At 44.6% G+C, this 24781-nt stretch overlaps 1 protein-coding gene across 5 annotated transcripts in view; it reads right to left on the bottom strand.

The window, feature by feature from the left end:
* Positions 1–24781, bottom strand: part of LOC311008356 (zinc finger MIZ domain-containing protein 1-like) — a 100801-nt gene that overhangs the window by 63199 nt on the left and 12821 nt on the right. For all 5 annotated transcript variants that reach the window (XM_084001982.1, XM_084001981.1, XM_084001983.1 and 2 more), the window contains exon 2: positions 9760–9877. The gene's annotated coding sequence lies outside the window, so the exon portion shown is untranslated. The remainder of the gene's footprint in view (positions 1–9759; positions 9878–24781) is intronic.

Raw genomic sequence — 24781 nt, 5'->3', positions numbered from 1 at the left:
GGCGTTATTCTGAAATAAAAATATGCATTTTAGTGAGCTAAATGCATAAATGTTGTAGTTGAGGCTTTCTGGGCGTTTGGAGCTTTAACCCGCCTTTAGGTTATTTATTGTAAATAGGTTTCTGGATGAGTGTGAACGTTTTTTTTTTAAAAAGGAGAAGTGCAAAATACAGTCCCGCTTCCTTCTGTTTTTCTTTTCAGAGTCAGGAATAACCACAGGTTGGAAGCAGATTCACACGTTTATTCTGCTAACAACGGCAGTATGTTTAATAAATAACCTTATTTTGAAAAAAGAAGAGCAAGCTGTACGAAATGATTCATGTTTGTGTCAAGGATTACATGTTTTTATGCCTCTATGAGATCTCCTTTTTCAAGATTCCTTGCCTAAAATAGGCAACAATAACAAAGAGTTGCACACTAACAGAAGCTGTATTATAATGGCTTATTTCTGCATCTCCTTTTAGGTCTTATAGTATCTGTGAAGCCTTGCTGTACAAATACAGATGATCACTATATAGATCACTGTGTGTTAGAATAGAGCCTCCTGTGTGCGTCGGAGAGAGAGAAAGAAGAGGGAGCGAGTGCAGCTTGTCGTATGTTTACGAAGCTTCAGGAAATGCCAGGACGGACACGCCGAGTCTCCCGCGCTTCAGGCGCATGTGACTGGAAACACACAGTGGCCAGATTGTTTGCATGTTTTCGCTCAGGGCCGCGATAAGAACGTTTTGCTTGGAGAGAAACATCAGCGCAGGAACTCGGCGTCTGAATCCGGACCCGACGACGGGGAGGTGTGGTCTGGTTCGGCCTGCTTAATCCCTCATTAAAGATTTTGAACGCTCAGCCATCCTGCTAATTTGCATGATGACTCCAGCGTTTGTGTCCCCGTAGCGATCCGGCGCAACTAGCCTCCGTTGGCTTCCTGCTCTCATCACATTAGCATAATGCAGATGCAACCGGAGTCAGTAACCTTGCTGTTGCTAAGCACTATTTACAGCAAAATACACACCAAAGCTGTGAGAGCTGCAGTGCTCGACAGTTTTTCTTTAGTAACCTGCTTTAGTGCTTCTTCTCGTATACATCATATTGTGTGTATATTATTGTTCAAAGGAAGCATAAAGGAAGCATATTGACCCCTAAAAACTTCAGCATAACACAAATCCATGTGATAAAGATTTATAGACTCCGCTGAACTGAAATTGTATATTTGACCCCAGCTTGTTTACTCTTTTAACTCTTTGGCCCGGTTCTTTCTCCACAGAATAAGAAAAGTATATGAAACTGAAAGAAACTGTTTCTTTGCTGAAGTCGAAGTAGAAAAAGACAAAGTTCTCATTCGGGATCAAGAGGATACCAAAGCAAATAGTTTCCCCCTTTCCTAACAAACACAAAAACATTTTCGATTCATCAAAGTGCTCCACCGTCTCTATAAAGGTCAGTGGAAACCTGACTACGGATCATTATGAAACTCAGCCTTTCCCCCTCCTGAGCTGTTAAAGCTAAACAGTGGTGGCAGAGATGTAAATATTGTGAGCAAAGGCTCTAATCTTTTACCTCTTCATTTCCTTGTGTAATAAATATTTAGGCATGTCAGTTTGACACAAAATGTTCCAGATTGCACAGAATGAGAGACAAGGTAGAAGCTGTAATATCCTTGTTGATGAATTTGAGAACTAAGAGGAAAAAAAACCTTGGTGCTGCCATAAAATGCTTGCACCCATCGCTCCCTTTGTGTTTGTGCCTGGCACGCAGAGAGCCGTCTGGCTGGACTTTTGTGCATTTTCTGCTTTGATAGTCTCGCATCACTATTAATCTCTCACAAAGATGCTATTAAAGATGTCATTAAATGTGGTGTCCTGCAAAAAAAAAAAAAAAAAAAAAGCAGCCAGTCTGAATAATTAATTCCTCCCGTTCGTGCTGCGGGGACTCGTCTGATCACAGCTCAACCCGGTAACACGCTCTGTTATGATTGGCTAAAGCAAGGTCAGTATCTTAGGAGACCTCGCTCTAATATCCCGCAGCAATTAGTGTCGGCTGTGCGGATGTTGCACGTGTTATTATGCGATAGGGCAACGAGGGCGACCGCAGGTAGGGACTTAACGGTGCGTCTGAATGCCGTCGCCGGGCAAAAAGATGGTTTATTGAAAGACTCGGGGAAGAAAACGTGTCATAAAAGATAAAGCACTGAGCCTTACCGTTCTATCATTGTACTTATTTCTTACAAATATTGAAATTTCATTGAAAATGTGACATTAAAATGTTTTTCTACACGTATTAAAATATGTAAATGCGAATTCTGGGCCTATTGTTAAGGCATATTCAATTAAATATCATATGGCAACATTCTACAAGTCATTTTCAATGGAAGCCGGTGGAATGAAGCTTCAAACTGATGCCCAACACTATTTCCGGCGCTCCAATGACACATAGCGTCAACCAATCACATGATTTTGTACTACAGAAGCGATTCAGTGGCAGCGTAGCAGCATGAGCAGCGTAACACAACAGTCTGTGTTCACTGGGAAGCCAGTGAGGGATCATGCAAATCCTACAGGTTGAAGGGTGCGACTGTGTGGAGCGGTGTGTGAAATGTGACCGCATGTCCGGCAAAGAGAAGCTGCTAGAGAACCAACCGGCGGTCCACATCCTCCCCGGGACAACAGCGTTGAGAGTTTGCAGCAAGAAGAAGAAGAAGAAGAAGAAGAAGAAGAAGAAGGCGGAGGCGAGGGGAAACTGCCGTTCCCATTAGAATGAAAAAAAAAAAAGGGAACAATGCAGGAAAACACACAGTCATAAGAAAAGACCACTGTCTCCATCAAAACACACAGGCAACAAAGGAGTCAAACAGAGAGTCCCAGTGAAACGTCTGAGAGATGGACACTGAACAAGATCGCCATCGACTCCGTATGAGTCGCTCCATTGTGAGGCACGGAGCGCACGAGTCGAGTTGCCAGTGAATCAGAGCAGTCAGCTGCCATCCACCACCTCCGGGCAACAGGCCTCGTCTCGCACAGGACCGCAGACATGTGACCGGCGGTCTCGTGCAAAAAAAAAAAAAAAAAAAAAACGCCCCGTTACTGTACTGCGAGTCATTCACGGCGAGCTCTCGGAAAAATGTTTCTCTCGTGGATTTAAACGCCGTTTTTTTTCCTCTCGGTTCAGGTCATATACGGCCGTGATGTCGGCACGGAGACGGCAGGTGTTCGTAAATCTACGGGCGACTTGTAATTTACAGGCTGCTGGCAGGAGGGTGCAGTGACATCAATACTGCAGCAGGAATTGTCTGAGGTCTAGATGAGGACACCAAAATATCCCACCACCCCCCCCCCCCTGCTCTGACAGCAATACACGTGCAGCTGTCTAAATATTGCTTCTCCCTTCTTCTGCTCTTCATCTCGCCATTCCTCTGCTCCTCTCTCGCCTTTTCTGTCCCGGGACGAGTTTAGGAGGACAACTGTTCCACGGGGCACGACTGGGGATGTCCACATTTGGTGCTCCGTTGTGTCATGTCATCAGTCCCGCGTGAGGAGGGGGGAGTAACTCCTCACCGGGCTCTGAGCTATAACCAGCCGCACACCTGTGCTACCAATTAGCTCGCCGCTAACCACAATTAGATTATTCCTAATGCAAGTAATACTTTTCCGTACAAAGTCGCCACTAAATCACTGCATTCATTCGGCTTTTAATGCAACTTGTGTATAACATACCAGGGCAAAGCTAATCTCATAAAAATAAAAAGCATTTAAAGTCCCGTGCTCTCGACTTCATTACCGGCCCGGCTTGCTCCCCAGGTGCATGAATGTTTCATGGTCACCCTGCTGACTGCTCCGCCTCCTCCCAGAGGAAGCTCCAACTCCACTGTCACTTGCACTCACTTACACTCCGCTACCGTCGTCATCATCAGCCATTAGTCGGGGGAGGAAGGGGAGGGGGGGGGGGGCATAAGACAGCTGCTTCGCCTTGATGACTCAATCATCCCCTTCAGTGGGATTAGCATCAGTATCATCATCCTCATCATCGCCTTTGATCCCCCCCCCCCAAAAAAAATTACCAAACAACTCTCAAATTGATGGCTATCAGCCCGTCTGCAACAAATTCCTGAGCTTTCAGTGAGATCCGACTTCATTGTGCGGCACTCAGTCATGCTGCAGAGCTAGAAGAGATAAATTGGTAATATCTGTCATATTTCATATCAAAGCCTTCAAAATGTTATTTCACAGTTTTTTTTTTTTTTTTTAAGGTCGCAAACTGTTGCACAGCATATCTGTAAACACCAAAGCATCTGTTCTTCTTGAGCTGTGGCTCGGTTTCAGATCTTTTTAATGAGGTAAATTGTATCTATTATAGTACATGTTTGTAGTATTTGTAGCTGGTTGAGGCGGAGCTAACACTAAAGGAACAGTTTGACATTTTGTGAAAAGCATGCAGTTATATGATCAATACCGATGTCGTTACATTGTCGCATTGCTTTCACATCGTCATTTGATGCATTACTATTATAAAAATATTGGTTATAGATGCTTTGACCACTTAATGTGCTGTTGAGTAAAAAGTAAATAAAACTGTCAAATAAATAAGGCTATGAAGTAACATAAAATGGGAGTAAAAAACATGATAAAGATTAAATTACAGCTCCTTATATGTGTCATCCCGCTGGAAATAAACGTTCAAGCTCCAGACCAGCTGATGGGCTAATTCATGGCCACTATCATCATTTCATTAGCTTCACCCAGGCATTTTACAAATAGAACATTTAGCAGAAGCTGCGTGGAGTCAAGTCAAGCTTGTTGGGTCTTGGCTAGATTCTACAACAAGAATGTACCAGACCTAATAAGATCACAGGAGCTGCTTTCACTGACGGAGAGAAATGCAATAATACGGCAGCAACAGGCAGGAGGGAGAAGGAGGAAAAAAAGGCTTGTTAATGTGGTCGTACTTCAACAAGTGTTCTTAAAAAAAACATGTACGCCATGCAATTTATTAATATGTTGGCTTATGAAGCGTTGCATATTCAGGTTATTCATCACGAGCAGGAAATTGACAAGTTCTCCATGGCATGTGAAAGGGATCATTTTGCATGGAAGCGGCTCCTCCGTTTGTTCAATACTCGGAGTCCTGGTTTTGAGAAGAGCCAGGCAGATAGCCGATACCAAGATATGAAAAAAAAGGGGGAGGCTCGGAGATTCGGCGGGGTCACGGAGCAGTAGGGAAGTTCATCTCGGAGCCAAGTGTTGCTTAATGGCTTCCTCCTGCTGTATGTCAACTGAGAGCATCGGAGCAGGAACATCAGTCCTGAGTACACAGACACTTTATACCGCCGCAGTCACCCTGTCAATCAGGGCTTCTGGCATGTTACCGACTACCACCAGTGGTGCGCGATCACCTCGGGAGACGTGCTGCCGAGCACGGAGCACGTGCGACTACGGGAAAGAGGGGTTGACGCCGCGTCTATTTATAGTCTGGTACATGGAGTTCTGCTCCTCTGTTATGCTCTGTTCCTAGGACAGGCGGCCGGGTCATCGGAGTACCCGGGATAGCTTCAGATCTGCTCCCTGACCCCGACCCTCCAGCTCCTACATCAGTGGGAGTGACTTACAAGATTCCTGGGCGGCAGTTGGGGAGAGGCTATCTCCCAAAAAAAAAAAAAAAAGAAAGAGGCGCTCTCTTGACGGATGCCGTGTTCATCCACCTCTCGCTCTCTCCGGTGACTAATGGGCTAATAATTCAGCTGTCAACCTGGCACGTTATCTCGCACTCCCTCACGGGAAGGATACCACCCCGGAACATCTCCGCCACAGTCTCGGCTCTGAAGGAGATACGCCCGAGATTCCCCCAATGTTGCTTTTTTACTGCAACAAGCTATTGTGAAGAGGTGAGATCAGAGGGGAATTCCACATGAGAGGAGAGTACAGAGGAGAACCAAGACACATGAGATAATAGATGATTGTTTTGCTCGAGAAGGCAACCTGGCATCTTTTCATGCACGGTTACTCAGCAAGAAGCTACAAGTCAATGATGTCTGCACCATCCATGGATGACTGTTCACTAGTAGGACACCAATATGAGTTGTTTCATTCATTCTACAGGGCATTTAGTGCACTGTATTTACACTGTAGCCACTTTTACACAAGCTATGTGATTACCATCCAGGTAAGTGAGTTCCTGCATGTGTTAGGACCCCTCAAAGTCTACATAATATTAAACAAACAGGAAGATTTTTACTTGCTTAATATAGGTTGTATTCATGTTAAGGTGGATTTTTGGACGTATGAAAATTTTAGGAAGAAAACACATTGGGATCAAATAATTTTGGGGACCCCCTGCAGTATCTCTGCGGAACCCCTAGGGGTGCCAGACCCCCTGTTGAAAATCTCTGATCTACAGGAATAAAATGCACCAGAAAATGAAGGTAAATCACCTATCATATGGTGGATTTTCTACTCTAAGATGCAGATTTAGGCCTGTTAACTCAACACCAACATATATCACAAAACAATGGCACATTAATGTCAGACATTCTTCATGAAAGCTTCCACTACCTGTTGTTGCCCGAAGTACACTTTAAAAGAAGTTGTTCCGTTAACACGACAAAAGTAGCTGGCTTTGTTCGTAAAAATTCACAAAAAACTGATCTTTTCAACATCTTATCCACACAAAATGTCAGATTTCGGAGTGTGAAACCTAAAGCGCCTGCTCCGGGAAACGTCCACGCGGAGCCACTTCGACGGCCCCCCCGGCGCGTTTATCAGTTTAACAGCTTGTCGCTCAGACCTCCGGGCGTTCGGGTTGAATGTTAAACTCTCAACCGCTTTGCCGCATGCTTGTTTAATAAAGTACTTCCACTTGACTCGACGCTGGCCACCGGAACAAGGGAGTTGTGATTGCGCCCGAGTGTGAAGCCGCTGCAGAGCATTAATTTAGCCGGGGCCTACTTTATCAAAACGGCCGGCCCCTCTGTTATTATATTCAACAGAGATCTCTTCAGCGTTTCACTCCCCAACGACCGCTAATATTGCTTCTAATCGGCGCGAATGTTTTGAAACTTGAAGTTAAGTGGCGGGCTCTGCTCTCTTTGTTTGCCCATGCAGGGGAAGGTGGACGTGTGCGCCGAGGCCAGGCCCTCTATCCTTCCTGTTCAGTTACCAGAGGCCTCACACTTATCACTTCCAGATCTCTGCAAGAACAGAGAGAAAGAGACCACTGACAGGAAGGGGATTTTTTTTTTTCTTCCTCTCCCTCGTTTTTTTTTTTTAGGTTAACAGAATGTCTGCACCCCTCACATTTTACAGAGGAAAGTAATTATTCAGGCATACGCTGGCGCAACAGAGACAAAGACCAACCTGGCAACCTTGAGACATCAGCCAACTGAAATGAAACTGGTTAGCGCTGGAAGGGCTCGTCAATTAATCGAGTCAAAAGAAAATACCTTTTCAACGATTTCATGAACCCTAAATTTATTGAGCAAAACCAAAAAAAAGACCAGGATTTGGGTCGAGCTTGTGTTTTTCTTTTCTGTTTCATATCGTCATAAACTGAATATGTTTCATTTTCACTCTATAAGCTGGAAAAAAACAGCAACTTGAAAATGTTCTGACATTATATAGACCAGAGATTGTCAACAGGGGGTCCGGGACCCCTAGGGGGTCTGCAGAGTTGCTCCCTGATATGATTTGATCCCAAAAACACATTAACATGAATACAACCTATAATAAGCATATATAAATCTTCCTATTGAGGTGAAATTGAGATGTAGAAAACAGAATTAAAATATTCTGTAAATATATGAATCTGTCAACAATTATTATTTTAACGGCTTAGCATTGCACACATACATCATTCCAAAGTACTTTTCCACTTGGCACTATAAGTTGCACTTCACATTATTATTATCGACTGTTTAATAAGCAACACGATTTTATACGATATGTAATAGGGGGTCCTTCCACCGTGTCAGTACAGGCCTTGGGGGTCCTTGGCCTGAAAAATGTTCTCTGATATAGACTAAACAAATAGTCAGATTTATCAAGGAAGAAGAATAACCATTTGTCAGCGCCGTGCACACACTTCTTTTCTGGAGATAGTATTTGACTATCAACCTCAGACATCACACTCCTCTAGCTTGTGGCTGCCATTTCTTTTCACTGCAGCCCCTCCATCAAACCCAACCCGATTTCCCCTCCCGCGAAGGCAACCCGTACGTCGGCGGCGAAGAGGGGGGGGGGGGATCTGTCATCGGGAGCGAGAGCACCGACGACGAAGCGCTCGTGTCGTGTCGTATCCACCCCTCGTCGCACTTGCTCTCGCTGTCTACCTCGCCTGACATTTCCACAATAATCACTTTGGGTTTATCCCACTCAGCTGTGTGGCGCGCAGATGTTTGTCAGGGCACCGTGTTTCTCAGCATTCACACTGCTCTAATCAAGATTAACCACTCTTATCTATTCAGTCTGTGTGTGTGTGTGTGTGTGTGTGTGCTGGATGTCCCAATTCCTAATCCACAAAGCCATAGCTGTATTGTATAATACAGTGGACGAACCAATTACATTCCCTTTCCGCCACATAATTCTCCCTTTTAGTGGAACGTACACTGAGCCACATATTGCATAAGGATGAACTGGTGGCTCGTTGCTGAAGAGGATTGCCACGATGACCTTCTTTTCTGTGTGTGTGTGTGTGTGTGTGTGTGTGTGTGTACACATTCAATGAGCTGCATATGGACTCGGATGTCCGCAGAAAAACAGAAACACACACACACGCAGCATCTCAGCACTTTGTAACTCAAAGCCCCCCCAAGGAGCTCCTAATGAAATCAACATGCTTTGCGAGGTGAGCCGACGCTGGCCACACACAAACCGCTGCCATCAAATGTTTACCAAAGACACTCGAGCACGGAGGAGGACCGGGCATGTCCGAGCAAACAGAGTTGTAGTCTTTAAATCAACTGAAGTGACGGGGGGGTTTCCAGTAACACGCTTTTCCAAGGGGAAAAAACGCCGTCCCGGTTAATTAAGTCTCAGGTCTTTACAGAGTAAATATCAATATTTTATTTCAAATAAAAGCTCTCAAAATGTTTCAGTCTTTCACACAAATGAGTCTCTTTCATCCTCTTTGACCCGTGGCTTTACTTTCTAACACACCGGGGAGTCCGGCACGCCAAACTATAACTCCACTACTGTAGTAAACATGTGGTCAACGTTCAAACAAAAACACTCGCTTTGGCTCGGCCGACAAAAAACCACAAAGTTAAGTTTAGGGAAAATCCTCATTGGGCGTGCTTGAATCATCAGCACAGGAAGCGGGTAACTTCAGAATAACTCGACAGCACTCTTGAAAGTCCTGTGTTTGTTCCACGCATCAGATGCAGAGGGGCGTGGTGCAAAACAGCCAATAACTCATGATGGCTTCCTCCATCTTGGATTCTCTGTCTTGATCCCTTAACAAAAGGTCAGCAGGGTCAAAACAGCTAGTGGTCAACTATGCAAAAGAAATGAAAACCAATCTGCTTTAAGATGCTAATGTAACACATTAGCACAACTGGAAGCAGCCAAATCAAGCATCACAACTTACCTTAATACCTAATTAGGTACCTAATAATATGAATAAAACTCACTACAAGCACCTCATCACCAAAACACAAACTGCCAGCCAGCCACTAACACACTGTATCATCAGTTTGCTGCTGTCAAAACATTTCTAATCGATATCTGGGACCCCTGCTGGGCTCTGCATGTCCTAACAAGTAATAAAAACGACAAAACCTCACCTGTGTGGACGTCGATCCTTGATTCTTCACCACGGAGGACCCCCACCCCCCACCCCTATTCACACACCAGGAGGAGAAACACTTCAGCGCCTCAACGTTTTCTGCCCCCAGGAGAAATCTGAAACAAAAAAACAAAAAAAGGAAATACATCAATCACAGCTGCATTATCCGCCGATCTCCAAACACAGAATTATAACATTTGCACCCCCCCCCCTCTGAAAAATCAAGCCCACTCAACGATTTCTCACAGCTTCCTTCGGGCTCCGAGTGGCTTCCATCTGCGCGACACTTAACGCGATACACTTCTTTCCCCAGCGCGGATAAGCTCCTTCACGCTCTCGTGCCCATGAAGGACGAATCAAAAGAGCAACCGATGATCGGTATGGTATCATAAACATCCACCACAGAGTAAGCTCACTGCCATGGCACGTTCACAATTTACTCCCAATTGACAGATAAGCCTATTAACAAGAGGCCTCCACTATAGCTTTGCACTCAGCCGGGGCCGGCCGGCCGTTTGCACGTGTGCCCAGTGACATTGAAATGAACACATTACTTATTGGTGAAGTTCAAAAGGCGATGACCAATGTAGGAGAAACCATTACATTTAAGCCACTTAAAGACATAATACCCAGAAAAGAAAGGTTTTTTTTTTTTTTTTTTTGAAGGGGCCACATTATTCATAATCCTGTTTTATCTACGTTCGCCCAAGCAAGCAAGTACACAGATTTAATTTCCCCTTAGTGAATTAATCATTGTGAGTCGTAGTAATTACGAGAATAATAAGCATAACCTGGATTCTGGAGTGTGCTATGTTTTATGAATCACGCTTTCTGGGTGAGAATGAGCAAACAAAACAAAAAAAAAGACATATTTTTCTAAATCAGCAGGTGACTATTGTGTGTAGAAACTCAGACATTGTGAGTGTTTTTTGGTTTTAACATACAGAAAGGAGTCAAATGTAAATGTAGAGTTAAAAAAAGTTTGCTCCTCAAATGTTGATCTATGATATTTTAAGCCCTCCGTTATCCGTGCCCTCCACCTTAAGAGCATATAGCTGGATCCTGTTAGTGGATCGGTTTTCACAAAGCGTCACAGTGACACACAGCATGCTAGCCATTTCTATGCCCCAACCAGAGCTTCTCCTGAGTGCATGCTTTGGTTGACAGGACAAGGCTAATGCTCCAAATATATAAAAAAAAAACTGTCCACCCACAAGGTGCATTTTCACATTCAGCAGGAGAAGGCGGTCCCTTGTGCCTTGCACCTTTTTTCTTTTTTTTTTAATCCTCTTTTTTTTTTTTTAATCATTGGAAGATTTTTCAGGCAGCATTTCTCCCCTGTTGGAAGTGCAGCTCTGTGAAAAGAGAAAGTGAAGGCGCGCTGGGGGCTCAATGGGTCGAGAGAGAGACGGAGGAGGAGGAGGTATGCTGGGTGCCTCCTTTTTAAAGCCAGATTCTCCCCAGATACCTCTGTGCTATTCATCAACAGCTTTTCCAGGGCTGTGAAAAATCAATGTGCTCTGCACTGCAAACAGTTCATAATGACGGGGGATGGAGGGGGGGAAAAAAAAGCTCAACTGCAACAGAATTGATTTGTTTAAGTACAATAACACGGCTCTGCAGCGCGGCGAGGAGGAGGCTGGAGCCCAGACAAAGACTGACTGGCAGTATGAAACCACAAGCAGTAATTGACAAACTGCTGGCAAAGTGCAAATCTGAAATACAGACGCCTGTTATCTAATTAAAGGATTTCTTTCTGGGAATTACCACCTGACAAGAGAAGATATGGAGTCACTTAAGATACACTCAAAGTGTATTTTCCCTCTAAGAGAGTAAAACCCAAAAACATTTTCGCTCTCATGGGATCATTTGAAATTCAACTTTATTCACATTCATTTTCTTCCCAATATTGGTTGATAATTAAAGCTACAGATGTTCATATTTGAGAAGCTGGAAGTGGGCTTTTTCTTTAAAGATCGACTAATTGATGGAATGATGAAAAACGCGAGCACAGATGTTCGAATGATGCGTGCGACTCCAACACAAGGTAAACACACGCGCATGTTATTTGTACTTTTGGCAGGGAGTCACGGCATCCGAAGCCAATTCAAAGCACATGCAGACAGTTTGATGCTGCATAAAGCAAAGTCATCAGAACGTTAAAAAGATGACACCAGGAGAAAAAAAACACCCTCACAAGGTGAGATTTTAAACATCATGATAGTGCAAAAAAAAGAAAAACAGAAGCTGGGAGTAAATTGTGTCAAGACGGGCCAGCACAATAAAACATTTCTCCCAGCCTCTCTTAAGCCGGCCACAGAGGTGCATTTATCATTGTTATTATTCCTTCAGAGAGGCCCTCCCAGGTTTAATTGGGTCCTCATGGAGTCAAAATCCCCGCCGTCGCTGCAGCCACCAGAGCTGGACAGACTCATTCCTCCCCAGTCAGCACAAGGTTTAACTGGCTGCAACGGAAAACAGTCATCCTGTGCAAAGTGGCCGTGAAAACCTGCGGGTGAGTCAGACGGGAGGGCGGGAGGTGAACGCCACCCGCCAAGCGTGGACAATGGCAGGAGAGGGACACCTGGTGAGAAACCTGGCTCACCTGGCTCTGCACTCGACGCTGTGGGAAAAGAGCCACAGGCCGTCCCCATCCACACAGCCAGGTCTTTGGCGCTATTATGTAGCACATTTGCATTTTAACTGATACATATAGCAGGTTTTGAATGCACATTAACATGAAGCATGTGGACAAATGGAACAGGAAAAGGATGAAGTGGGGGGTTTTCGGCCTCAATGAAAGGAAACAATGTGCAAAGGTGATAAAATTGCTCAGAAACATACACATGCAGAGCTACTTTGCATTCGTAGTGATAATATACCGTAGATGACCATTTAGTAGCCCGGGCGTTTAATATGCTAAATCGACTTGGAGCCCAGGCGTTTATAAGAACCAGGCGCGTATTTGCAACAGGCTACAATTTATTTTTGCAATGAGCAGCACCAGACCATCATGCAAAGAACAAGGAGCTCACCATAGCACCACTGGAACAAAACTACTTTTTCCCCCCGACGCATCTTTATTGACATCAGACAATAAATACAAAGACAGTTTGTCTGTGTTACCGCGACACAGGGAGCTGATCAGAGCAGTGTTATGAATGATAACGGAAGGGGGGGTCGATCGCGGTAATTTCAACACTGTACATTAGCGCATTTATCTATATCCCTATATCCCTCAGTCTAGCGCGCCTGTGTTTGTGTGTCTGTGTGTGTGTGTGTGTGTGTGTGTGTGTGCGCGTGCGCGCCTGCATGCGAGAGAGAGAGAGAGCGCGAGAGGAGGGGCTGACTGACAGAAGAGGTGAGAGCCGGTGAAGTGCTGTTAAAAAAAAACTTTTGTTTTCTGTGCAAGACTATGGTAAACACTTAATCGCCCGGGCGTTTAATTGAACCGGCGTTTATTATGCCAAATGAGGTCGGACCCCCGGCGGCTATTAGAGCACAGGCGCGTATTTGCACGCGGGCGATTATTTGGTCATCTACGGTATGCTGTTTCCTGAACGAAATTAATAAAAAAAACTTCAAAATCTTCAAAAGATTTTGCAAAATGTTCCTTTTTTCTCAACCACATACCTTTTGGCAGATGTGTAGCAATAGTCAGCGATTTTAAAAAAGCAGACAAAAGCAGAAACGTGCGAAAAAAGGAACAATTTTAATGACGGCTTTATGCTCTCAGTGACCTACCATTCACCCCCCTCAACAGCGCTCCATCGGTGTTTCATTGACAGAAATCACGACGCCTCCTTGAGGCTGCTTCCTGTTGTTGATACGCTCAAGACGTGCAAGATCAACCAAGATACGCATCTCTGCTTTTCAAAAAAAGGCACCCGACAAAGACACTTGAAGTCAAAGGAGGAAAGCTGCAAACCGCAAACGTAGGAATGACAATCTCATGGTTTTCTAATGATTTTCTGCAGAGAAGCAGGCTTTCAAAGATAAAAACAAGATTGTGTTGAAGCACGATGGCAATCGTCATCGCCCCGTAGCCGGCGCGTTTACGTGCACGCAAATATCGTGACACCTGCAACTGTCACGCAACACTTTAATTGGCTCATTTTTTTTAGGTTGGCGATCGATAACTCATCAATATTTCTCAATGGCGTCTTTTGTCTGGATGGGCTGCGAGTAGTTATCGATTTAACTAGACACGAAGGCGTTGATGATTATTACTATACATTGATTTGACTGGAAATTTCAATGAAAAGCAGGTTGTAACCACATAATTAATACTGTCACAATACTGTGGAAAGAGCAGTCACACTGTATGCAGACGAATCACCAAGTTGTCATTTACTGGGATTAAAAATACTTCCATGTAACTAATAATTGAACCATTTTAAAATAGAACACTCTGTTCATACACTTCCCATAGAAACGATGAGTTGGTTGTAAAACCGATGTAAAGCTCTTCATCGAGTATTATTCTAATCTTGTAATTTACAGCTGTATAACCAAATCCAGGTTAGCAGAGGAGGGATTGAGCATTTCCCAACACACACACACACGCATGCTGCTGGCGTCTGAGGACATCCATATGAGAGGATTACATTAGACAGAGTCCCATGTAGTTATGCGGCAAAGCCATAAACGGGGAGCGTGCACACACTGCGGTGAATGGGTGCCGTAGTGATGACTCCAGGTTTACAGAAAACGCCTTTTAAGCGTGATGCGTTTAGAGCGCATGAGACACCGGCTCAGTTAGCTCCCCTGTCTTCACTCTCTGCTGATTAACACAAATGCCGGCGCCTTGTTAACAACCGCTGCTGTAATTATGTGGAGCCTCACACACACACACATACACACACAAATACACACAAGCCCATACAGAACACAGAGAGGCAAACACACTTCAGTGCGAAGCGGCGCGGCCGTTTACATGCCACCAGATCAGCATCACAGCAACTGCCAATTATGTCTCTTATTCATGCATACGCAGGTAATTTACTTCCTGCTGTGCACAACTTCCCAATGTTTTTGCCCTCTAGCTTCCATTGTTTGTATTGTGAGGTGCCTGAACTGGTGACACAATTAAATGAAGTGATCTCAAAAAGGCTTCCCTTTCAATTGAGACTCATTTTAAAGGTTAATTTAAAGGTTTAGTACAATTTTCACTCGCACTTTCTTTGACTTTCACTTATCATGCATTATAGTCTACTAATAGCACTGTACAATTATAGATACAAGCACAGAAAACAATACTGACAATACTCACAACAAATTATAAGGCATTTTAATGACTTATATGGTCAAGATATCAAAATCAGAGTATCAAAGCAAGCAACAATCACATAACAGTGATTGTCTAAACTATGACCCTTGCAAAAGCAAATTTCAATGACAATGTATGAAGAATTATGATACGTACAAATGCTTCTTACTATAATTAAACAGTGCTATAAGCAGATGAAACTGCATACCAATATAATATAGACACGGATGTCAGAGAAATTGTCAGTTTCTTTCTGTGGTTTTGGAAACCACTTCTAATACTGTACTCATCAAAATAATTGCTGATATCTGGGAATGCAGTGATATTGCTACGACAAAGTCCAACAGTTTCACTAAAACAGAAAGTGAGTGTCAATAGTCAGAATGAAAGTACGATAGGTCAAAGTTGAAGGAGGAAGTCTAAACAGAGTTGTCATTCGGTTCCATTAGGAGGGAGGAAATAGCTTTTTCCCAGCTAGCTGGCTAACATGTCATCAGGACTGAAAGCAACGATGGCCAAGTTGTATGAAAGCAGGATTTCTTCAGATATCTATCCGTTTTCCCTCCTTTGAAAGAGTGAGTTGATGCGTGTGAGTCTTACATGAATTGATGGTTTCAACGTTATTCCTCCTCCTCCCCCTCCCTCTATGGTGTATCTCGTTTCAAAAGCGAGAGCGGCCCAAGAGGACGCCTGTGTTTTTATTCCTTTGTTTCCCCGTCTTTCCCTATCAGAGCGAGAAGGTGGTAGCAACTCCCACGAGGGAGATAGAGATAGAGGTGTAGGCTGCTGGCAGAGCGCTAAAGCAAAGAAATGCTGCACCGCCTGACCGCAGACATAAAAAATGATGCCCCCGTACCTCCCCTACTCTGTCCTGCTTCATCTGCAAAGCAAATCTCGTGCCCTGCAGCCAGAGATTCTTCTTTGGTCACCTGGCCGTGTCTCACCGTTTCACCAGCCCCCGGAGCAGAGGAGGGTTTACGAGAGGTGAAAGACTTCATAATGTAATGGAGACGAGCGAGGGAGAAACGGAGGGGAGATCGTCCCGAGCCAATTGCGAAGGAGAGGTGGGTGTAATGAGGCCTGATCTGTCACAAGAAAGAGCCACGGCGCTCTATTTGCATTTTCAGCCCCTTTTTCCTTTCATTTCCCTCCCTTATCTTTTCTTCCTCCTTCTCATAATAAGGAAAAAAAGAAAAAGCAATGAGAGGGAAGAAAGGTGGGGAGCGGACATATACACAGAGGAATCCAGGGAGGGGAAAGAGATCACATTACTACTGGGAGGGAAAAAAATGATTAAAGGCTGAGATGAACACAATCCGCCGGTTCCAGAGGAAAGAGGAAGGAATTTCCAGAGCCAATAAGCAAAGCATCACAAGGAGACCAGCCTCTCCCCGCTATTCAACCATGACCATGCCGGCACAAGCACATTTTTTTTCTCCACATCCGCCCTTTTACACGAGCGTACAGCATGTGTGTTTGTGTGTTTCATGCACATATAGTCATTAGCAGGTCGGGGGGGGATATTGATTTCTTTTTTTTTAAAAACATTGCTACCATCTAATTATAGGAAATGCTTCAGATTTGACACAGAACTGTCTGTGTGGTCCGTGTGATCGCTGCAGCTAACCAGGTATAACAGCGTTGAGATAACGCCGCTGCAGAGGACTCTCTCTCTCGGCAGAAAAAGGGGAGAAAAGAAAGGATAAAGAAAAACAGCAACATCAATAATGAAGTGAAGGAGACGGGGGGAAGAAAACAAAAGCCGTTCATAACAAATGAGAAAACAGGCAGAGCGTCTCATTGCGAGAGCGCTAACGACAATCAATTAGCAATTGCTCATGATCTTGGGTGCGTCGGAGTATAAGGTGTCTTAATGAGTCCCATTTCCATTAGCTGCTCGACTCGAGAGGCATAAGGAGGAGGCTGCTCCCACCAGCTCCTCCATCTCACTGCCTAATGACTACGAGAGTGGATTACTCCATCAATTCCTCGCTTCTCTTTGTTTATCCCCTGCGTAAATAATGGTCAACCATTACAATGCATTAAGCGGGCCACTCTACGCCGAGAGGGAGACGAGAGGAGTGTTCCGAAGGCATCCACCAGTGATCTTTAGGAAATCGGCTCATATTTGCCGTGTGGTTGGCAGAGAAAGGAGCGAGGGATGCTGCAAATTGGGAGTACATTTTAGAGAAGGAAAGATGTGCTTTAACACCCTATATAGTCAATAATTTTGTCTTAGAGGGGCAGTTTACTCAAATCACCAAAAAAACAGCCTTTTCCCCCCAACGGATTAACCTAGGACCTCAGGAACATGTTGGTAAGTGAATGAAATAGAGCAGGTAAAGCGTGTGCTAAAAGCAGAAATAAATAGCCGTGCACTCAGCGGATCGTTGCTGCTTGGAGACAGGCAGTCTGGCCTTTTCAGTGTCTCTCCACCTCTGCCGTCTCCCTTTACAACAGCCAATTAAACATCACCGTCGTGCATCGCTATTCTGTCGTGTGCGGAAAATGGCTATCAAAAAAAAAAAGCCATCATTTACAAATCTGGGCGAATTTCCCTCGTCGTCGTGGTTACCGAGATGCTAAAAGAAAAGCGAAAAAAGGCTCCGGTTCCTCAGCTCTTTGAGATATTTGGTCAAAAGTGGTTCAATGGCAGCTATTTGTTCCGTAGAAAGTAGTTCTGGTGAAAAGGGAAGGTGTATCATCCTAACCACGACATTGTTCCCGTAATTTACCTTGAACGAAACCATCGACCTAAAAGTAGAAACCATCAGTGACAAAAAAAGGGAATGCTTTGAATCTAATGCAATCATAACCACAGAGAGGGACTTTATCTGTGTCATGAGAGAATATAATAATACCTCTGCTGTTCCCATGCTTTCACCCTGGATTGTGCCAATCAATATTTCACCCAAAGCTCCATCACTCCCTTCTTCCATCTCCCCCCCCCCTCTCTTTCCGCCACTCTCTGGTTTCCCGTTTGTGTCACAGCACCGGACGGGATAAAAATTAAACGCATCAGCAGAAAAACACACAAGTGGAAACGATCTCGCCGCTGCAGCCGCTCGGGTCATGAATTCGGCTAACTGTGCTTATCACAGCCTGCCGCTATTAGTCTTAATAGCCGCGGTGACAACCCGCCTTGAGAGGAGATGGGCTTTGCTTCTCGGGGCTCACCAGCAGACAGGTGATTCTCATCCGAGGTCCCTTCATGTGTCAAAGCGAAAGGCGAACGCCGGCTGAAAAAAAAAAAAATGTCTGGCGGCTTATTGGAGCAAAGCGTCAGAACCCGGCAGGTCATTACAGACACCAGAGCCATATGTTCTTACGCACTCGGCATCAATCAAGGACAAATTAAGAATTCAATCAAATGGTGATCACGCTCAAGCTGTTCATAGCCGTTATGTTGAATTACGAGGACGTAAAGACCCCAAATAAACACGTAGGCCAAGTTCCATACAAACACACGGCATAAAGTGTGTAATCATTATTCGTTGTGTTCCGTTTCGTGCGACAAGATGCACGGCCAACGGATGTCAATCATGGGCGATGCGCCGACCCGATACTGATATCAGAAATCGGGTCAATGCAGACTCGGATAGCTGGATCGGGTATCGATGACGGCAGAGCCAATCTATTTAAGTCAATTCTACGTTTACAGCCGATTACACGCGCATTCCTACTTCATGCATTAGCCGCACTGGTAGACCACATAGCTGAGGGAGCTAACGACATACATGTCAGTTAGGAGGCATCTCATGGTTGCTATGCCAACAAGCTCTCAAATGTCTACGGATGGAGGACAACAACATTAAAGGCAAGCTCCAGGTATCAACATTGACTACAGTGTATATAACGTAAAGGGGGTCACTCGTATTGTCAAACCTGCAGAGAATGATCACCCAACATAAAGCACAGCTCTGCAGGATTCAAGGCAAACAATCATTTATTTTGCTCAAAGCGAGGCCGCTTCATGGCTACGATGTAAGAGGGAAAAGTGTCAGGGCCAAGAAGCGTACGTGCGCCATAAGGAGTGAATGGATTTCTGAGAAAAAAGATGTCGTGGAATCGGGGTAGGTTTAGGTCGACGTGTGGGGGGGGGCGATCGTCTGAGACACCGGAGTGTCGATATTTACTTGACCGCTAGAGGGCGCGCTATTTTGAAACGTAACATATGGTCGTAATTCGGTGCTTGACACACGACCTATGTGGTCGTTTTCTCGAGGAGGACAGTCTGCTAAAGAGAGGGGGGCGGCAAAGCGAAAGTGTTAAGTTAAGGCACCTGACAAAAGTGAAACCACATGAAAAGGAGCACATACGACCAGACCACATCAGAGAAGCCGCTGTACAACAGAAAAACCAGGATCCTTGCCGCCTCGTAGCATGAAGCCACCAGACAGAGTTTAGAAAACAAATGTCAGGTCTTTTCAGCCAGCATGCTTTCCCACGAGTCGGACCAATCCACAGTCACTCTCCTCCTCCACAAACGGCCGAGCTAGTGACTGGGACCATGTCAACATGTTGCTCTGTTTAGACAGGGGAGGGGGGAGGGGGGGTCACTTTGATCCACTTTGAGGCATGTCTTCCTTTACTGTCAAGAGCCAGTTCGGATTTAAGGGAGAGGAGCTGCGGAAGACACTTTTTTTTCCCCTTTTTGCCACAATGCCCAAACAAGATTAAGCTTTACCTAACCATGCAGGTTTGAACCATTCAATATCGTCAGTCGAAGGTGGAAGAACCCGACCTCTTATCACAGCCGAGATGACACTCTATTTTACAAACATGACAGAGTGCGGAGATACTGGGCAGAGCAGCCCGTAGCTGCAGATTTTGTGTGAAGAACAATGGGGAAGCCTGTGCTGATTTCTGGCCCGAAACAATGGCAGGATGACATGGAGCCCGACAGACACACACGGAGCAGCAGGATCCGCACAACAGACAGGAGGAGGCGGCTTCACAGAGCAAACGCCACCGCCAAAAACATATCCTCATCTTCCTTTTTCCTCTTCCAACATCTTTTTATGTGTTTTGGCACCTCTGGCACTCATAACTCAAAAGTGAGGAGTCAAACTTTGAGCAGCACCACGAGCACAATCTTGAGGAGCGAAAGGAGTCGCTGCCGAACAACTGAGCGTGAGCTAAATAAATCTTAACCGGAAGGTAGTTTCCATTCGAAAGGAGTGCAAAAAAGATGTGAATAAATGTGTCTCCAACCAGCAATAGATATATGAACATTTGGAGAATAACTAGCACACATTTAAGTTACATAAAAACAGGTGGATGGAAGGGCAATTAATGATGTAGTTTTATGAGTCTCAAACTTTGTTTTAAGGAGCCAGTTTTTTTTTTCAACACAACTTACTAAAATGAATCTGGAAAAAACTGAAATGGGAAAAACAAAAACAAAAATAAAATCTCAAAATGTGGGGAATCTTATGCAATGGGCTCACGAGCCAGTTTTTAAAAAGTTGCATAAATACTGTTATTGTTGCTGTTACAAGAAAAAAATGAAATAAGGAATAGAATTAAACAGAATTTAAATGAAAGAAATGATATTCAAATCAAAATGGAATAAAAAAAATCAAATAATTGGTATGAATAAACAATCAAAAACAGCCAAAATAAAAACTACAAAATACAAAAACAAGGTAGAGATAAATCAAGGAGGTGATGAAATCTGAGGCGCTCAAAGTGTCCTTCATTATTAATGTCCTCAGAGCAGGACTTGAAGCTGCTTTGCTTCACTTATCAATCATTCATCTGCTCTCCATTGAACACGCTCCGATCCTCCAGTGTCAAATCAGGCTTGAAGTGGCTAAAGAACCACCAATCTCCAGTCTTTCCTTAATTAAACAAGTCTGACATGATCCTCAAACACCTGCTCTCAAAGCGATCAACAATGCCACACTAATGTGAAGATCCCAAGCAATCCGCAACCTGTCAGTCATTTAATACACAACACTCAGGTCTCATAAATTAACAATTGGATGCCAGAACCCATTTGTGCTGGAGCCTCTATCCTTTTGTTTTGAAATCAGACTGAAATAATAACGTGATGCTACTTTTATAATAAAACAGCCGAAGACGCCGCCTTTCTCGCCTCCCCCATCTTCCGTCCAATTTCGCTTTCTACTCCGGCGTTTTGGTTAACAGCAAACATAATCAAACTTTGCGGTGTGTCTATCTGCGGCGCGGGATTGAAAGCAGTTCTTTGGTGGCAATTCTCCAATTTACCTTCTGCGTGCGAGTGTTCACGCCGCTGGAACTTTTCTATTTCATCATTACACTCGAGCTGCCCCCCATCCGAAGCCGACCGGCGGCGGCGGCGACACAGCAGACCGTGTCATCCACGCACCACGGGGGGATCTCGGCACAGAATTCCTCATTTTGTCTGGGGAAAGATTCATGTCTATACAAACCGCAGGTGCAGCGAGGTTTGTTTTTTTTTAAAACCACCACAGTGAAAAGGGGGCTGGGCAACACTCAGCTCCCCCTCGGCTATGTTTGTCACAATTACTCGGTAGGTCAACCTCCCCCCCTCCCTCAGTCTCATTAAGAGGTAAAACACGGAGGCTAGAAAAACCCCGTCTTTTCCTGACCCCCGCAGGAAATGTTCCAGCTTGCTGCCGCACACTCCGACAGCCACTGATGCAATCGTTCTCCTGCCCTCGCTGTGGATTTGGGGGAACAAGAATGAGGGATTATTTGATCCAACTTCCATTCAAGAGGCCAATTCAGCCCCGACCAATCAATACTAATCAACGGGGAGATGACAGGAGATGAGGCTCCCTCTGTATCTGGAGCGTCTCTGATCCTCCTCTCACAGATTCAGGGCTGAAAGTAACAAAGAATCATTATTGTACTAAAAGTACAATATGAGTGTATTTTATGAGAGTATTTCCATGAAAATGCTACTTAATCCATTACATTCCAGAGGGATTAATTGTACATAATTGGTTATTATTTCCTTGATTAATTAATTATTCCATTTGTAAATCTGGAATATCATAGAGCCCAAAGTGACATCACTGCTTTCTTTGTCATCTTTGCATTAAAAATGACTTATACCGGTATATAATGCTGAATAGTTGAGTCTATAACAAAGCATCATGGAAAGATAATATTAAAGTATGCACATCTCAGTACTTGAGTACATGTACTTAAGGCTTAAGTGCGGTATTGAATGCAGCCCTTAAAGCCCTGGTAATGGAGTATTTCAAGTATTCTTCTCCCCCGACTGCCCAAATCTCATTGCAACACCCTGCAAATCATTAATCCACGGCATTACGCATGCTGACAGTGTCACACTCTGACAGAGTACAGCCTGCAGAGGGTGTCTTTCATCTGAGGCGAGGAACAACAAAGACCATGAGCTTTTCATGTTAACACAGGAAACATATATTTAATGAGACAACCACTGCAATCTCCGCAGCCACGCTGAATGAGTCTGACCCCACACCGCAGCCCGGCCCGCGCTGCCAAACAACAGTCACGGCAGTCTAGACGAGGTGGAGCGGCGACGAGGGCCTCCCGAAAAGCCCTTGTAATGCACAAGGAATTTGGTGCGGTTTCCTCGGAGCGGAGAGGAAACGCATGAGTGAGAGCAAAGAGGGAGCGGGGATCCCTGCAGAGGTCAGAGCGTGTCCCCGGAGGTGTCAGGGGGAGTAAATGGGCATGACTGCAGAACACGGGGGGTTATGCCCGCTCTCCTCCCTCCTCTCCGTGGCGGGGGTGCCTTCGCCGACTCGTCCCCGAGCGCCTCAGAGCGAGAAACCGCCGTGGCTTCCCCTCAATTGGAAACAGGAAACGATTGTCAGCTTCGGGTGAAATCACCACCGTATTGGAAAACAAAAATGTGACGCGAGAGGGTTTTTCTGGGACGCGTGCACGTCGACAGATGAAGCCCGTTTGATGAAGCTGCTGGTTCTCGTCTGCACGGCCGGCTGAAGGCTGACACCGGTATCAAAGCCCATGAATATTCAGCGGCCGGTAAATAAGGCAGATCGCACTTGACATGTTCAACACCCACCTTTGGCACTTTCCCTCTGCGGGAGCCAGCAAGGTGAAACAGCGGAACAAATATGTTGTTTGTGGGCGGCAACGGTCCCCGCTGATGAATCGGAGAAGGTTTTTTAGAACAAAGAGAATGAGTTTCAGTGGGCGAGCCACATCAAAATAAGCCGGACTCAAAAAAAAAGATTTTTCCTCTGTCGGATTTCAGCTGCTAAACTGCCAGGTTTTGTGAGACTGGCATTAAAATGAAAATATGTAGCATTACGCCTCGCAATATGCTGACATTTACATTCTTAGAAAAAAAACATGTTTCCCCTCAACTATAATCCCTGCTGGTATCAAAATGTTTGCTCTCTAAATATTTACCAACCCAGAGTCACATCTAAGCCTAACACAGGCACCTTGAGACTTCCTTTTTTTTTTTTTTTTCGAGTGTTGTGTCCCTAAGGAAATGCAGTGAAAGCACTACAGACTATCTTGCAAGTGAGTAAACTCTCTGAGCACACAACGCATTCCTCCAACACCTCAAACGGCTCGGAGAAAGAGAAATATATATCTGCCACCGACAAACTGCGCCGCTTTAAATCACGGTCTGAGAGACGGGGATGTCTGAGAGACGGGGATTCATTTTGGTTTTGCAGTTTATACACACACACACACACACACACACACACACACACACACACACACACAAAAGGCAGATGGCAGTAAATGTATGATTGTGACAAAAAAAAAGTAATGTAAATATTGACACTGATATTTGCCTGGCTTATCCATTGGACCCGTCATGTGACATCTGCTCCCTGCAACAGCTATAACAGGTGTGTGTGTGTGTGTGTGTGTGGGGTCCATCTTTTAGGGGAGAGAGGGGTCGGTATCACCCAATAACTCACAGATTACCTGAACAGTAATGAAAGTAATTTGATGCCTGAACAGAAACACGTCTGCTAAGTAGGGATGCAACAATCCCACTTACTTAATTTAATATATTATTAAAATAATAACAAGTAAAGTGTAAACCTTTTAAATGCAGCGAGAGATTAGTCAAAACTGACAAGAGTCTAGATTAACATTACCCCATTATCACGATACCTGATGTCCGTTTTTTTAGCGCCAAACCCTCAAAGCGAAAGTCACAATTTTGTTGTGTTCAAGGAAAAATAACGTGAATTACTGAGATATGAAATTTGGCTGCGACCGTAACTCAACAGTGGGTCTTATTCAATTAGGAAAAGCCTTTGTCTTGTTTTTGTCTGCTTGTCGTTTGTAACAAGGTAACTTTCCCCATCCCAACAGCCTCCGGGGAGAGCAGACAGGATTTGGACTCGTGTGTTTTCTACAAAGAAAGCATTTAGACAGCCAACATGAGCATCAATTGTTGGATGTTGGCATAACTAAAAAAAAAAGTTTGGTAGAAGAAAGCCAAACACTTAATTACAAGCTGTAGATTTAAAAAAAAAACTGTGAATCACATGGAAGGAACAGTCGGAGGGTTTCTACTTTGAGGTGGAAGTAAAGAGGGTGTGGCTGCATAAAAGCATGGTGAACGGCAGAGGCTTGGTTGCTTTTTAATTTGCTAAAAAAAAAAAAAAAAAACTGCTGTCAGATGAAAAGTCTCTACTTTCTTCCTTCAACGACGTCGACACTTCCAGTGGATTCTGATGGAAAAGGAGCGAGCTGTAAACTTTTCAGAGCCTCCTTTCAGCTAAAAGATCGGATGATAATCCAATAGAGTGCT

The sequence above is a fragment of the Eutrigla gurnardus genome (genome assembly GCF_963514095.1).
Source record: "Eutrigla gurnardus genome assembly, chromosome: 22".
Taxonomy (NCBI): domain Eukaryota; kingdom Metazoa; phylum Chordata; class Actinopteri; order Perciformes; family Triglidae; genus Eutrigla; species Eutrigla gurnardus.
The sequence above is the reverse complement of the archived record's forward strand: the minus strand, read 5'-3'. Positions and strand labels throughout refer to the sequence as shown.